This window comes from Equus przewalskii, chromosome 13, assembly GCF_037783145.1.
Source record: "Equus przewalskii isolate Varuska chromosome 13, EquPr2, whole genome shotgun sequence".
NCBI classification, from domain to species: domain Eukaryota; kingdom Metazoa; phylum Chordata; class Mammalia; order Perissodactyla; family Equidae; genus Equus; species Equus przewalskii.
In genome coordinates, this window is record NC_091843.1 from 50,867,556 (window position 1) to 50,884,411 (window position 16,856).

Sequence of the window (16,856 nt, forward strand, 5' to 3'; positions counted from 1 at the left end):
TTTCAGAGTTTAGTTATGGTAAAAAATGGAGGGAAATTAATAAAGAAGGGGAAAACTACTGAAAATATTAATCTTTCCCTGGTAAAATCACTATGTGTTATTTCATGTCAAGGAGAAATAATGACTGAGTTGTATTGTTAGAGCAAGACACACAAAGGGGCGAGGTAGAGAGGACAGAAGGGTGGGTAGTCTAACACAAAGCTCAACGTGATACTCTCATCTTTGGGTAATATGTTCCTGTGTGTGAACATTGTTATCTTGAAGGGAGCTGATAAATAACCGCTAAATCCCATTGGCATCTTTTAAGTATGATACTCTTTCTCAAAGCACAGACCTTCTCACTGCCAGGGCAAGCTAATATCTTCTGTATTGATAAAGATCTTGAATAAGACTTTGTTTTCACATTAAGGAAGCACATCCAGAGAAAAGGACAACCATAGTGTTTCAAAGTGAGAGCTGATGAATTCAAATAACGCTTCAAAGAGCTATTTTCTAGTAAGAATTACAATAGAGATTTATGTTACTTTGTTAGTAATCAGAGGTTTTTTTTTAATTGGCCTAGGGAACGAGCTAGAATTTTTAAGTGAAACTTACTTCTTAGCACTCATTATATCCTTTTTAAATTGTTTAACTTGTAAATCTTAGCAGTTTGATGAATATACATTTATACAAATCCCCTTTATGCTTTGGAAAAATTATATTTCAGCATTACTTTAGATGAAAAGCTGTTTCATTATTCTTCACAGTATGTATGCATATATATGTATATGTTTCTGTGAACAATTCTTATGTGAACTTTAATTATTTGTGAAGAACCTCTAAATTGGGAATGATATCTTATACTTGTATAACCAAAGCATTTAGGGAAATAAAGTTGCCTCTATGCATTTAAAATCATCTAATTCATAGCACTCTCAGCATGTGCCTTTTGTGACTGCTAGAAATATTTTTAAATGACATTCTTGAAAGTGATGAATCATTTCTACAGAGGGTATTCTGAAAGCCTTGAGAAGACTATTGTGCTAGGAGGTGTGACTTTTGCAGATATGCGTGATCATTAGTGTCTGTCTTTTGTCACATCTGAGGGTTTCAAGTCAGGGCCAACACTGGCAAGAGCCAGGTCAGGGAAACAGACACTCTAAAAGGATTTAGTCCTCCAACCATGACATCCTCTGAAAGACCAACGAGTCAAAGGATTAGTCTCACCCCTTCTTGTTTAAAAGAAATTATAAGTGGTAGGGATCCAATATGATTCTGATGGTCTGATATCATGACTTCTGTCTCAAGAAAGAGAGCCAAAAACGTAACAGCCAGAATCAGAATGTATAAAAAAAGATCATTTAGAAAATTGTGAAGGGCCAGAAAATTGTGATGATGCTTATTTTACAGTGATAGATCTGGAATGAAGCAAACTTTCTAAGTCTTTTACATTTTTGTCTTTTTCTATCTGCAATTTAACCCCCTTCTGCTGAAAAGTATGCTTGCCAAACAGAAACAGAAGTCATTTTTCATCAGATTTGATTTATGCTTCAAACTTGCGTTTGCTAATAGTTTACCAGAGGATTTCATAATCTCATTTCCAAACAATATAATGGCATTTAAAAATTATTTGGTAATTAGAAATTACATTTGAAGGTGATTATAAATAGTGTAAAAAGTTCAAACTGATTTCCTACAGTGTCAAAAATGGCCTACTTTGGAAGATATAACTTACTCTGTACGGAAGAATAGATTATATTTGGATATGCTTATTGGAGCCTTTAGTCTGGGAGGTGCAAATAACTGAATAAACCAGATATGATATTGATATAAAATATTTGAATCAATCATCACAAGTAAATGGCTGCTGATTAAGCAGAACTGTGATCTAAAGGACATATTTCAAGAGCGTCAACACAATGTATGAAAGGCAGCCTCAACCTTCGCCTTTAGTAAGTTCAATTCACACTCAAGAAATCCCCCACCCTTGAGTATGAGCTGGACTTACTGACTTGCTAATGAATAGAATATGGTACACAATATGGGATATCACTTCCCAAATTAGGTGAAAAAAGACTACGGCTTCCATCTTGGATGTTCTCTCTTGCTCTTTCCTGGGTCATTTACTCTAGGCAGAAACAAATTGCTGTGCTGTGAGGCAGACCTGTGGGGAGGGACCAAGGAGTGAGCTTGGATGCAGGTGTTCTGAGGCCTGCCAACAGCCACTTGATGCATCTTGGAAAGGCATCCTCCCTCAGTCCATCTTGTGATGAGAACCTGGCCCCAGGCAACAGCTTGCCTGCCATTTCATGAAAGACCCTGAGCCAGAGGCACCAAGCTAAGCTGCACCTGAAGTCTTGATCCACAGAACCTGGGAGATGGTAAATGTTCATTGTTTTCAGCCACTGATTTCATTATGCAGCAATAAATAACAAATATACCATGTTTATTAATTCATTAATTAATATTAGCTCATTAAACCATCTGCCACTTTCTTATTTTAAGGATATAATTTTTCAATGCTTCTTTATTAAAGACTACCTTAATTGGATAATGCACATACTCTACATAGCATTTGATTTTTTTATAATACATGTTATTGGTATTTTTTAGGAAGAAATTATATTTAAAAAGGGATGGGAAAGTTAGAGTATATTTGATTCCTAAATTTCAGGCATACTTACATCCATGGAGGGAAAGGTAAAAATTTTAGAAGTAGAAATTATCCATTTATTTAAAAAGACCTTTTTATCCTTTGATCTGTAAGATAGTCGTTGGATGTCTCTCAGTGTAAAGTTCATTTCGTGTAGCTATTTATAGCGTATAGTTGTTTATGTTGTCTATATCCAGGAGAGGATTTTTCTGGTCCTCCCTCATCACTTGCTTCAGTGGATCCATATCTATTATTTCTAAGGATAAATAAATATGTGAAATAGAAATGTATTTCCAAGTATGTTTTACTAAGGGATCAGGTTACACATAAATGAGTATTTTGCATGGGAAAATGCTACCTTTTAACAAATTATAGAGGAAATCAAACTTTCATAGTATTTCTGTCACCACTTAATGGTGACAAATTAATTATGATGCTCTCCACAAGTCATCTCAAAGTAGTTTTTCAGAGTAGAATTCCTATTTCTGATGCAGCTCCTAAATGAGGCAATAACTGTTATCCTTATGAGAAATACTGAATTTTAAACCTCTGTCAACAAAACAAAAAGTTGTAACATAGTGTGAGAAGGATACAGCAACATAAGCATATGCCTGCCACGTCTCAACTTCCAGAGAAAATCCAAGCCTTAGATCATAATGATAGTTTAGCTGGATCCAGCAGCCACCCTACCCTAACAGACCATTGCCCTGTTTTTCTAGTGGCTGCCAGTATCTCTGGTTAGGTCTCCACTGCTAAAAGTGAAGCAGATGTTTAATTTCCTTGAAATGGGGGTCAAAATATGAATCAAAGAATTTAGACAAAACCTTTGGCAATGGAGAATGAAGACCATTTTGGAATAAAGAGTAGACAAAGCAAACGTGCTTGGCTTTCTGGTTAAAGTCCACCCTGAGTTGCGAATTACATAGGCTAGTCTGGTTGCCAGTGTTCCAGCAGCTGTCCATGGCTGGCTGAAAACTGGCTGCTGCTTGGTAACTGTCATAAAGTGACCTTTGCTACAAAGTATACATCAAGAACACTGTCATTTGCTTTCTTTTCCTTTCTCTTTTTGTAGTGTGTTCTGTGTATCAGGCAAAATTTCATACCTGCAGTCCAGTGCAATCATGGGTTTTCAGTTTGCAACAAAGCACTGAAATGTCAGGCTTAATGAGAAGGGAAAGCACCATGCAGGGTGCGAGCACTTCCGCTCCTTTGGAAAAGCATCTTCCTAACTAGGCTAATCAGGTTTCACCATGACACGTGTTGTACTGCAGGAGCCTGAAAGATTCTGAAATGAGTTCTTATTCTTCCTCTCTCCCAGTACACTGACTCAGCTGTGGAAAGGTCAGAGGAAGCTGTCTTGAAGAAACAGCTAAATAAATGATTCGATTTCTTGATATAACACGAAATAAAGTATAATAGTCACAATACTCTGTATTTAATCATTGCTTCCTTCCAGACCTATTTGCTGCCTTCCTCTCTGTCATCTCACCGATGTGACAGAGAACAGTGAGATGCTCGAAGCCATGGATATAGGAGAGGTAAGAGCAGAACTGTGGCACTTTCTGCTTCAAGAGCGTTGTCTAAAACCTGCCATAATTTGTCATTTTACTAAGACACAAATTTGAATTGTGCGCACACAGTGTTAGATGTGGGGAATGAGTCACTTAACTTTTGTGGGAGCTTTGCCTAGTTTTAATATCTGCAGTTCAAGAAAGTTTCGGGGCTGGCCCCGTGGCCGAATGGTTAGGTTCGCGCACTCCACTGCAGGCGGCCCAGTGTTTCGTTGGTTCGAATCCTGGGCGCGGACATGGCACTGCTCATCAAACCACGCTGAGGCAGCGTCCCACATGGCACAACTAGAAAGACTCACAACAAAGAATATACAACTATGTACTGGGGGGCTTTGGGGAGAAAAAGGAAAAAAATAAAATTTTAAAAAAAAAACAAAAAGAAAGTTTCATTGCTCCTTACTAGAATTCAGTATTGCTTTGAAGCGTTATGGTATTTGATAATTTGGGGAAGCAGAAAGTTCTTCAGATCAATTCCATAAGAATATCAGAGGCCTACCCTGGTAGTCGAGGGGTTAAGATTTGCCACTCTTACCACCACGGCCCTGGTTCATTTCTTGATCAGGGAACCACACCACCCATCTGTCGGTTGTCACACTGTGGTCACTGTGTGTTGCTGTGATGCTGAGAGCTGTGCCACTAGTATTTCAAAACCAGCAGGGTCACCTATGGTGGATGGGTTTCACTGGAGCTTTCAGACTAAGACCGAATGGGAAGAAGGACCTGGCCACCCACTTTGGAAAAATATTAGCCGTGAAAACCCTATGAATAGCAGGAGCATGTGTCTGATATAGCGCCAGAGGGTGAGAGGATGGTGCAAAAAGGCCAGGCAGAGTTCCGCTCTGCTAAGCACAGGGTCGCTAGGAGTCAGAATCGACTTGACAGCACTAAGAACAAAACTGGCAGTACAGTTCAGGCTGTCAGAGACCCTCTGAGCTCAGTAGAACCATCTTTCAGGACTGAGCATCTAATACATATGAAATTGTAGGGAGAGATTAGGCTTTTATGATTGGCTTGGAACATTCTCTCCAATTAGAGAACTACATATAAGCTGGGCAAAGACAGGGCTGTTTTCTTGATTAAAGACCTATAACGGGTAAGCTTTCGTAAGTCTCTGGATACCCTATTATTTAACTGTTGCTGTCCAAAGAGAAGAAAGCGGCCAGAGAGTTGTTGGTGGTCACAGCTTTAAGTTTATAGAAAAGGTAAAATTTTACAGTCTTGTTTTGTACCTCAGGGTCTACTTAGAGAAACACATTTTCTGGTACTGACAAGGTCCTTGAAAATCATAGTATATTCTGTTTTCTGCAGATATTCAGTGGAAACAATTTTCCTCTGAAAAATTCTCAAAACATATTCTTCAAACTAACTTTTGGTGGTTTCCTGGGCGGGTAGTAACAGCGGCAAATTTGCAGAAACTACACATAACTGTTAAAGAGGTAATGTTTTCAGCAGATGCTTTGTAAATCAAAGATAAGCAAAAGACCATTTGGAGAATTTTGTCATTGCGTTGATTGGTGATGATCCAAGAAAATTTTGACATCCTTGATAGACCCCTACAGTCTATACTTTGCTTTTTATTTTAGATTTGAAGCCAAATATATTAACAAACTAACAATAAAAAGAGAAAAACAGTTAAAAGTTATGCTTAGCAATTACAACAAGATTTTGAAGAATATGTATGATAATGGCAGATCACAAGGTGAGAAAATGACTCTATATCTTGGCCAACTGTTGTTAATGGTAAAATCACAATCTTGCTCCTAAAAGGGCAGACTATTAAAAAAACTTCGTAGTACTTTACCACTGAGTCCTCAGGTTTGTTGGCTGAGAACTTTGATGTGAACACAGACGATGCAATACTTGCCTCACATATTTTTTCTCCACCAAACCTTGACAACTGTTTCTCCCTGGAACAAGAAAAATGTCTATGTTAAAATGGGAGAAATAAAGCAACCACAAAGGCTCTCGCTCTGTGGCAAGACAAGCTGAACAGAATTGTAATATCACTTCATGGTCATAGGTGATAAGTCCTAAATGGTTTCCTAGCTTGGTCATTCTTTGAAAGTTCAAAGGAAGTTTATGCAGGGTAGATGTCATCTTCCTGGAAAGCACAGGACATATCTGTTCGCTTATCTCAAAGGAGTCCATACTTCTAATCTATAACTGGTAGTGCAAGATGCATGATTCTTTGCTCATGGGCCACTAAAAGCAAAAGACAAGCCTTGCTCTGCTATTTCCTGTTAACGGCCCTTGGGGAGGTATATCATCTCTGTCTCTGTGGATCTTCTTTCCTCTGTGACAACTCTGTTATGGTAAGCATGCATAGCATTGGCCAAGAACAGAAACATAAGTCAAATTGACGTGAGTCCAATTCAAAATCATAAATCAATTTGACAAAAGTTGAATTTAAAAATGTATGAGCCATCTAAGAGTGACTGTGACCCTTTGAAGCTGTTTAAATAGAAATATTTGGGCATGGAAAAACATTTTGGGAAGATTTTTAGGGAAAGTTGAAATATGCCAAGAACCCACTTGGGGCTCCCTAAAACTTCACCATCATTAAAATAACTTCTATATAGCATTTTTCTTTTTAAAATTCCTCATGACAGTGATTACAGTCATTTATTCTTACATTTAATCTCATATATTCAACATATTAGAAATGTTTAATGAAAAATTCTGTTGTTCACCTTATTTTTAAAATTTTTGTTCAACTTATAATGTCTCCTTAATTTGTAGATGTCCTCTTATTTTTTAGTGTCATATTTTTACCCTCATATGTAATTATTGTCCAGGCAGAAAAGATAACCTTTTAAATTTAAGGTTTTAATATTTAAAATCTTCCTGTACTCCCTCAATAAATCACTCTGTACCAGCAGAATCTCTCTGGTGACTAAAGCCATGTTTTTATATTAGAGGATATAATTTTAGAATGCTATTAAAATACAGTTCCGAGAATGTTGTCTTTCTACAAATGATGAAATGTTGTGTTAATATTGATTTTTTAGCAATTTAAGTCGTTTCCTAGAAGCCTATGATGTATCTGGGCTTAGTAGAATTTTGTTCCTCTGGTATACACTAACTTATTATTTGCAGGATTACCGATATATGACTGCACTTAGTAATTCAGGCTCACTATTACTAAATGGAGGAAATCCAGTTTTTCTCACTTATATGTTGTACACCTTAATGTACGAATAGAGCACAGTACCAATATTCTGTGGAAAGTTTCTGGTTACTTTTACTTCTTCAAAAAATGTAGAGGATACCAAGAAAGGGTGAGTTCTCAGGAAAAATATTTATACACTTTTCGAAAAGGTGGCGGTCTTCTCCTGCTGGGTGCTGTGTTTTGGCTTCACCTGTAAATCCACTTTCCAGGGACTGCTACCCTGTCTGGATGCAGGTGATCACACCAATCCCCACTTGTTCTTTTTTTTCTTTCCAAGGTGCAAGCCGTGTTACTGAAGAAGTATGCAATAGCAGAAAGAAGACAGGACAAATGTCAGGAGACTCGTGCCCAGAGGGGCTGTGAAACTTTGGACTAGCAATTTAGCTCCTCTCAGGTCAGTTTTCTCGTGTAAGATGGCAGTTGAAATATTGAGTGCTAAAACTTTGGGAATCTATGAATTTAGTATGAGAACTAGAAAGAGCCACCTATCACCATATGTCTCCCTTTGTATCATCATCTTCTCCAGAATTTTTTTCTATCGTCATCTCCGTTTCCTCGCCTCAGCTCAGTGAGCCACTCAGACACTACAGCAGACACTGTGTGTGCCCCACCCACATCCCCTCAGCCGGCCCTGAAGTTCACCTGCAGGAAGCCAGTGGCTTCCTGTGTCTCTGCATGTGGCATTCTCTGGTTGTGGGAGTCTACTCTACCCACAGATGGGCCAGACCAGCAGTGCTGGGGATTTAGCTCCCTTGGGGCAATCTCTAACCAATGAACAATGGAAGCTGGTAGAAATATCCCAGCTTCCTTAACCAACATGAGACAATTCTGAGGGAGTGTTCTATACCATCTCTCAGAGGGTCCTGAGTAAGAATAAGTTCCAGTTACCCGCAAAGCAACATGGCCTTTATTAGCTATTTTCCCTTCCCTATCTCACGTCCCTGTTCTCTCACTCTTCTTCCTGCAATAACTTCCCAAACGAACTCCTTGCACCAAAATCCTTATCTCAGGCTCTGCATTTGGAGAAAATACTTGTTTTGTGTGCTGTATGCTCCTCCCTGCTTCTGAGACAGCACTGCTGGTCTGCGTTTTTAAGTTATCACACTCTCATATGTCAATCAGTGCCCACTTTCTTCTCCCTTAAGTTCATCAGCATTGGGTGTGTGTTCCTTACACAGTCAGGATCTGTTCAAGAGACAGCACTGTGGCCCACGCTCTTCTTTCTCCTGTGAATGCCCTGCCCTTCTTCTGCTTTTTCTCCATGTTGTTGCTCAACCCTGCTCCCCTCCCTCCCTCAAACCAAGAAACACAATTTATTTAACTCACCGTTGGTCATCCTTCTGGTCTCATCTTAAACATCTTTTCCACAGGGAAGTCTTCCTACACACTGCAAAGAAGATGACCTCTCCCCAGCCCCAACCTGCACCCCACACTTTTGTTATAATATGAATTACCTTTGTGATTACTTATTGACTGTTTCTCTTCTTAATGGCTTTATAAGCTGCCTGTGCTTTTGTTCACCCTTGCAATTTCAGGATTTAGCACATTCCCCAGCCTCTAACAGACATTATGCACAAATTTATTGAAGAGTAAATAACTGGACCTGAGGAAACACTTAATGCAAACCTTCTTTTTGTAGATGAGAAGATCATTGCCCGAAAGATAAAATAATTTGCACAAAATGGAGAGTGGAACTAGAATCCAGAAACCCTAACTCCAAGTCCAGTTATTATATTGGCATACATGCTATGTGATACGTTTTCCTTTCCATTCCAGTCTCCAAAACCAATAACCATCGTGTGCAGTGACCCCATCTACGAGAGCATCAGGGCCCCATGCTCAGAAGATGTCCTGTGTTTGAGGTTTAATGCTCCTTGGTAGGTGTCTTGAAATTATTAATAAAGACACCTTTGAATTTGTGTTTTGCAAGTGAAGTCTCATAGGACAATGGAGCAAGCACTGGGGCTTGGAGCCTTGGCTCACAGCCATCCCACCTCCCTCCAGCCTCCCTGGATGGCTCTTCTTGCTCCCTGACTCAGCCTCCTGGGTCCCCCACCCTCACCTCTGCCAGCCTCCATCCCCAACAGGGGCCTCGGTGTGGGTGCAGGGAAGGTAGGGGTGGGAATGGTGCCCTCACAGCGTCTTGAGGCCTGGAATGACATTAACTCTCCCCACCCCAGACTAGCAGCAGTTAGTTCAATTTGGTCCTGTGGTCTGTCTGCTGGAGGCTGCCTCTGACTTCTTGCCTACCCTTAATTAAGGTGGGTGTGCCTCCCAGTACAGAGGTTTAAAGATCCTTGGGGGTCACCTCTCTGTTCTCATGGGGAGCCCATGGGCCAGAGAGACAAAGGACCAGACTTCTCCAGACCCTGCCCCTCCAAGGGACAGTTCCTGGATCTGCAGTCAACTGTGTCAACTGTGAGGATCTACACTCGCCCCACTATCCTCATGCCCCAGAACATTCCCTAGGTTGGCTCTGTCCCTGGGTCAGGGCAGGAGTCCCCTCTTTTTTTTTCTGGATTTTCTGAGTCTGCCTTGTGTTTCTCCTGGTGGGCTTGTGGTACCCTCTGGGAAGGAGTCACATAATATGCGTTGTGAAATTTTGGTGATGCCACATATAAGCCAAATGCTTTGATATTTGCATTTGAAACTAGTATTGTATAATATAAAGATGAACAGTAAAAATCATGCTCATAATTTGAAATGTTAATTTTTATTTACTGAAAATGGCCTGAAATAGCAAATGAAAAACAGAGAGACTGTGGAAGAAAGGAAAAAGCTTATATAAACATAATAGCACTTTCTTCCCGCTTTCTGAACAAGGAGCCCCACATTTTCATTTGGCACTGGGTCCCACACATTATGTAGCTGTCCCTGCCATTGCCTCACAATCCTGTCCCAGCACAGCGAGGTTTCAGACTTGACTGGGGAGTGTATATTTACCATTTGGTTGGTTCTCCACAGAGAGCCTACACATTGAAGTAACTGCCGGCTGTAAAAAATGAGATTCTGGTTGTTCTTTACTGTAGAACAGATCACCCTAAAGCTTAATGACTCAAAATAACACCAATTATTTTAACTTTCTCTCTTACGGCTCTGAGGGCTGACGGAGCTCAGCTGGCTATTCTCATTCAGGGTCTCACACATCACCGTCAGGCAGCTCCGGGAAAGGCTTCTTCACTCACGTGTCTGGTGATGAGGCTGGCTGTCGGCTGGGATGTCAGCTGGGACTGTCATCTAGAACAATTATATATGGCTTCTGCATGTGGCCTGAATTCCTCCGAGCATCATGGTTAGGATAATGGAGAGAAAGAGAGAGAGAGTATCAGAAACACTTGTATTTTCTGAGCTGACCCAGCCTTGGAGATCACACAGCATCACTCTCTCCTCATTCTATTTGTTACAAGTATTGACTACTGATTATATGAGCAGAGGCCCATCTAATAATATATGGGTCCTAGGACTCACCAGCTGGGCCAGGGAGACCTCCCATTTAGAGAGGTAAAACATTTATCACACGGTTGATGCTCAACAAGTGACAGTTACTCCTGTCATCAGAACTCCTTTTCTTAGATTAATTATAGACCAGGAAATGTCTTTGCCTTTGGTTTCTGAAAGAGCACGACTTTGAATATTTGACTTCAAGTCTTGATTCCATCCAACTTCTGGCTGTTAGCCTTTACTCATCTGAGCTGTTTGAGCGGCTGTTTTCTACCTGAGTTTGTTGTGAGAATAATAAAATGTGTGCAAAATCACTTTGTAAATCACTTAGGATGTGTGAATGTGAGTTACTAAAAAATTTCAGTTCCGAAGGCAAACTTGGTGGTGAGTATAATTAGTTCTGTAGATCTGAGTTTTGTTTTTATGATGAACCATTGATATCTTGCATAGAATAATTACCTCCTGCCTCCCCACCCCCGACCCCACCCTGTCCACTTATTAGGTTGGTTGTTTCTTGGAACAGATTACGGATGATATCCTCTTCTCTTTTCATTTACTATCTTTGTAATTTTTCTAATCATGTAGCCTCTACCTTAACACTGTAAGCTCTTCAATACTTGTGGTTTGGGGAGTGTGAGAAGAGAAGGAAAAAGAAAGAAGCAAGGGAAGCAATGATTTCATTATTAAAACACAGATGAACAGGGAATCTCAATCCAACCTAAAAAACCCGACCACCACCTGCCAACGTAAACCTCTTGTTTGATTGATATTGACCCTTGTAGCCCTCATTGTCCATTATAAAACTGTCACTTATCGTCTTGTATTGAGTTTTCTTATACACGTCTTATCCTCCCGCTCATCAGAGAAGAATCCTAAGCTTTGTAGATTTTTGTTTCCTCTCCTACAGTGCATGCTAACATGTTCTAGAGTCTCTTGCATACCATTGGAGTTTTATAAATTCTCCTGATGCATTGATTCCTATTAACAGTTTCATTATTGTATGCCCCATAGTCTCTCATTCTTCCTCACTGAGTCACTTAAATCCTCTTATGACACAAACTGAAACTTTTGTTGTTAGTGTAGTTGAAAATTGTGTCTTCTCTTTTTCTTGTCAACTAACTCCTTCTGATTATTATATGAACCCAGCCACTTAAAGAGCCAATATTTCCACTCTGAAAGTAAAGATAATAGAATTTACCAAAAGGTTTAATAACAAATGCTTACAGAGTACCTACTGTGTCTGAGGCACTGTACTAGGCCAATGTCATTTTGTCTTATTGGAGCTCTGTTTTTGTAGTCCATCTGAAAAAACTGGCTTACAGTATTGTTTCTTGGAGAGCAGTGTTATAACTCTATATGTTAAAATAAAATTTCTGTTTTTTCCCTAGGGCTTTTGACATTCATTTTCATTACAAAGTAGATAGACTATTTCTCCACTAGATTTTCCTCTGTGAAAACAGGAGCTGTATTCAAATAATTCTAATTCCCAAAGTGGTTAATACAGTGCAGTTCCCGCTGTAGATACTCAATTACTGTTAAAAATGATAGTGTGGGGGCTAGCCCCATGGCCCAGTGGTTAAGTTCAGTGCACTCCACATAGGTGGCCTGGTCAGTTCCTGGGCACCAACCTACACCACTCATCAGCCGCCATGCTGTGGTGGCGACCCACATGCAAAATAGAAGAAAGATTGGCATGAAGTTAGCTCAGAGCAAAGCTTCCTCAGAAAGAACCAAAAAAGATAGTGTGGATGGTGACTTGGCAATATTTTAAGACTGTGAGTCTAAACTCCCTTTGTCTTTCTCCACCATTTTTTTCTGATCTCTACTTTTAATTTACAAGTATGTCTCTGAATGGGAGTTAATATGGGAAAATCATTTCTCCTGTGTTACATAGGAATTATTTTTATTTTATGTAAGCATCTCTTTAGATGAACTTCATGGCTATGTCAATCTTCATGTATTTGAAATTAAATTCTGTATTAACCTTTTCTTTAATTTTCAGTTTTTGGCTTTTTTTCTTTGGTGACTTTACACTTTGTACTATGTGATATTTCTTGTTCTCGTGATTAAATCAACAGTTCCTAAAAGAAAGAAAAAAGTACATTTAGTGTAAGTTATGTGGTAAAAGATATATATGTGAAAAAAAAAATCCTGTCCAAGTATTTGAAAAAATTTCCCTGGTAAAACAGTTCTGTTCTATTGTTTTCAGTAAAGAAGAGTGAGCTTACCTTTCTGTATTTTTATTTTTGTAATATTGGAACGAGCTCTTTAAATAACTCAAGAATTGTCTATTTCTTTTTTTTTTTGTTTTTGAGGAAGATTAGTCCTGAGCTAACATCTGCTGCCAATCCTCCTCTTTTTGCTGAGGAAGACTGGCCGGGAGCTAACATCCGTGCCCATCTTCCTCCACTTTATATGTGGGATGCCTGCCACAGCATGGCTTGCCAAGCGGTGCTATGTCTGCACCTAGGATCCGAACAGGTTTGCTGAAGCAGAATGTGCGAACTTAACCGCTGTGCCACAGGGCCAGCCCCAACAATTGTCTATTTCTTTTAAGGCAGAACAATATCATTCCTCTAGAAGTCTGTGAGAAAAGCCTTTGAGGAATGCAAAGTTGCTATAAGCCAGGGTTCTGCCAATGAACATGCAACAGAAGCACCTGCAGAGCTCATTAAAACACAGATGGCTGGGACCACTTCCAGAGTTTCTGATTCAGCAGGTCAGGGGTGGGCCTGAGAATTTGTGTCTCTGACAAGTACCCAGGTGTTGCTGATGCTGCCTCCCAGAGACCATACTTTAAGGGCTACTGCAGTATGCTTTCACTGAAAATCACTTCTGAGGTGGCTTTTAGGGGATTATAAACTGCTAGGCTCCAAATAACTTCAAAAAGAAAATTTCTGGAAAACCAAATCTATCATTAAATGAATGTAATTTCTAAAACTAATTTGAGATGTTATTAATTTTTTCATGCCTGCAGAACTTCTTTTTGTGTGTCTGTGTATGCAATCAAAAAAGGAAACACATCCGAACAATAGTACTTACTTAACTTTGCCTTTTTTTTTCTTTTTTTGAGGAAGATTATCCCTGAGCTAACATCCACTTCCAATCCTCCTCTTTTTGCAGAGGAAGATCGGCCCTGAGCTAACATCCATACCCATCTTCCTCTACTTTATATGTGAGATGCCTGCCACAGCATGGCTTGACAAGTGGTGCCATGTCCACACCCAGGATCCAAACCAGCGAACCCTTGGCCGCCGAAGCAGAATGTGCGAACTTAACTGCTACGCCACTGGGCCAACCCAGTTTTGCACTTTTTAGTAATGCCTTTAGTATTCTACAACATCTAAAATTACTTCTGACATTTAATTTATTCCAAGAATATTGGATGGCTACTGTGTGCCACTCTCCTGGGAGAGTACACTAGTGCACAGCATAGATATGGCATTTACATGTATATGTCTATGATAATGCATCTGCTATGGCTACATTGATTCTAACAGCCATTGAAAGCAGAGCAGGCTCAACATGGGGTTATGATTAAAATATGCCCTTCACACTTGTCGTTAGTGTTCGTCCATAATGTAAAATGCTATTGCAACACTGCATTTGAATATTTGAGGAAAACAAAATTTTAACGAGTTTAGTCCAATTCTGAAAACTGATTAACAGATGGAGTATGAAATTAAAGGCAGGAATTTGGCTGACTTTTTTTAGAGGTAACTGGGTTTTGTCTCTTCTCAGAGCAGTTCATGTGGAGTAGCTAATTATTCCTAGCCACCACGGTCTACGTTTAGCACTTACATAACATTTCCTATGTGCTTAGCACTTTATACACACATTTAAACTGTTCTAAGCACTTTGTATATATTAATTCTCTATAATAATCTGTGAGGCAGGCACTATTGATATACCTATTTTATAGATCAGGAAGTAGGCCCAGAGAGATCAAAAAACTTGTCCAAACTGCACAGCAGGTAAGTGTTGGAGCCGGGCTCAGATTTCAGCAACCTGGCTCCAGAGCCTCCGCTCTTCCCCGCTAAGCTCTGGGGAGTCTCTGGTACTCGGCACGGATTGTTATGTTTTAGCTTGTAGTTTGCTTCTTAATAAGTAAATATCTTTCTTTTCCAATTAATAGTAAGGTATTTGAAGATGATATCTAGGTCTAGCCGTTCTTCTATCCTATAAAGTGTCAAGCACAATGCATTACATGTAATAGATACTTCATTAATAATTTCACTGGACTGATTGGTGAAACTCCCAATTGTACAATATTAGAAAATACGAGTATCTATTTCTCTAGATAGATAGATAGACAGGGCAAGCTAGAAATGTGCTTATTTTCTTTCTTGAAATATAAAAATAAATCTTCCATATGTATGCAGATCAAAGAATACAGTTATCTGAATTCAATTGTTATGGAGGACATTGTTATTAGTTTAATGGTTAGACTGAACTCAAAATTTGAAATGAAATTAGAAAAACAAAATATTTTAAAGCTAGATGAAAACTCAGATATCACCTCATCCAGGCCCCCTTAATAATAAGCAGCAGAGAAACAGAACTGTCGAGTTGCACCCTCCAGGTCCCCTGTATAGTTAACGTTTACTGGGAAAAACTAACCCAGATCTTCTGTTGGCCCCTGTACACTGAGATCAAGGGGAGACTGCAGAAAGAGGCAGACCACTCGAATTCCAAGATGGCGCCGTGAGTAGTCCTCTTTGTCTCTCGCCCTTCGAGTCTACAATTATTTGGACACTTATCGCTTGACAAAGGATATCCAGACAGCATCTCAGGACGTCTGAGACACCCACGCGACTATACATCGGAAGGCGGACGGACTTTCCTCCGGGAGGATGTGGAAATAGGTGAAAACTCTCCGACCCCGACGGGCAGCCTAGTACCCGCAAGCGGCTTTCTTCCAACGGACGCCCCCAGAGGATCCACACACATCTAGGGCAGGAGCGAGAACACAACAGAGGAGCGACGGTGGAAACAGGTGACCAGAACCCTACTTAAACCCCCCGCAATTACTCCTAAACGCAGAGGGAAACTTTGGAGTTGCACACCTGAGCCCGCGGGGAGAGTCTCTCCCCGCCATTGGCGGGGAGACCCGGCCTGGTGCTCGGGGCGCCCGGAGGGTCCCAGAGAGAGACACGGTGGGCACGGAGGTCTCCCAGCTGCCGTTGCCCGCCCCGTGGGACTAGGGATTGCCGGAGATCTCGGAGAGGACCGGGGCGGGGGATCTTTCAAAGGCGGGTCCGGCGACCCGGTGGGGAAGCGCCGGAGCTCCGCCAGGCAGCAGACAAAACTCTCTGTCTGCCGGTAGCAGAGGGGCCACGCTGAGCACTCAGGGCTCCCGGCAGAGGCCCGGACAGAAGCCCAGAGGGCGGGGCGACCCCCAGCTGCCGTTGCCCGCCCCGTGGGACTAGGGATTGCCGGAGATCTCGGAGAGGACCGGGGCGGGGGAACTTTCAAAGGCCGGATCGGCGACCCGGAGGGGAAGTGCCGGAGCTCCCCCAGGCAGCAGACAAAACTCTCTGTCTGCCGGTAGCAGAGGGGCCACGCTGAGCACTCAGGGCTCCCGGCAGAGGCCCGGAGAGAAGCCCAGAGGGCGGGGCGACCCCCAGCTGCTGTTGCCCGCCCCGTGGGACTAGGGATTGCCGGAGATCTCGGAGAGGACCGGGGCGGGGGAACTTTCAAAGGCGGGTCCGGCGATCCGGTGGAGAAGCGCCGGAGCTCCGCCCGGGCAGCAGACAAAACTCTCTGTCTGCCATTAGCAGAGGGGCCACGCCCAGCATTCAGGGCTCCCGGCAGAGGCTCGGACAGAAGCCCAGAGGGCGGGGCGTCCCCCAGCTGCCGTTGCCCGCCCCGTGGGACTAGGGATTGCCGGAGATCTCGGAGAGGTCCAGGGCGGGGGAACTTTCAAAGGCGGGTCCGGCGACCCGGAGGGGAAGCGCCGGAGCTCCGCCAGGCAGCAGACAAAACTCTCTGTCTGCCGGTAGCAGAGGGGCCACGCCCAGCATTCAGGGCTCCCGGCAGAGGC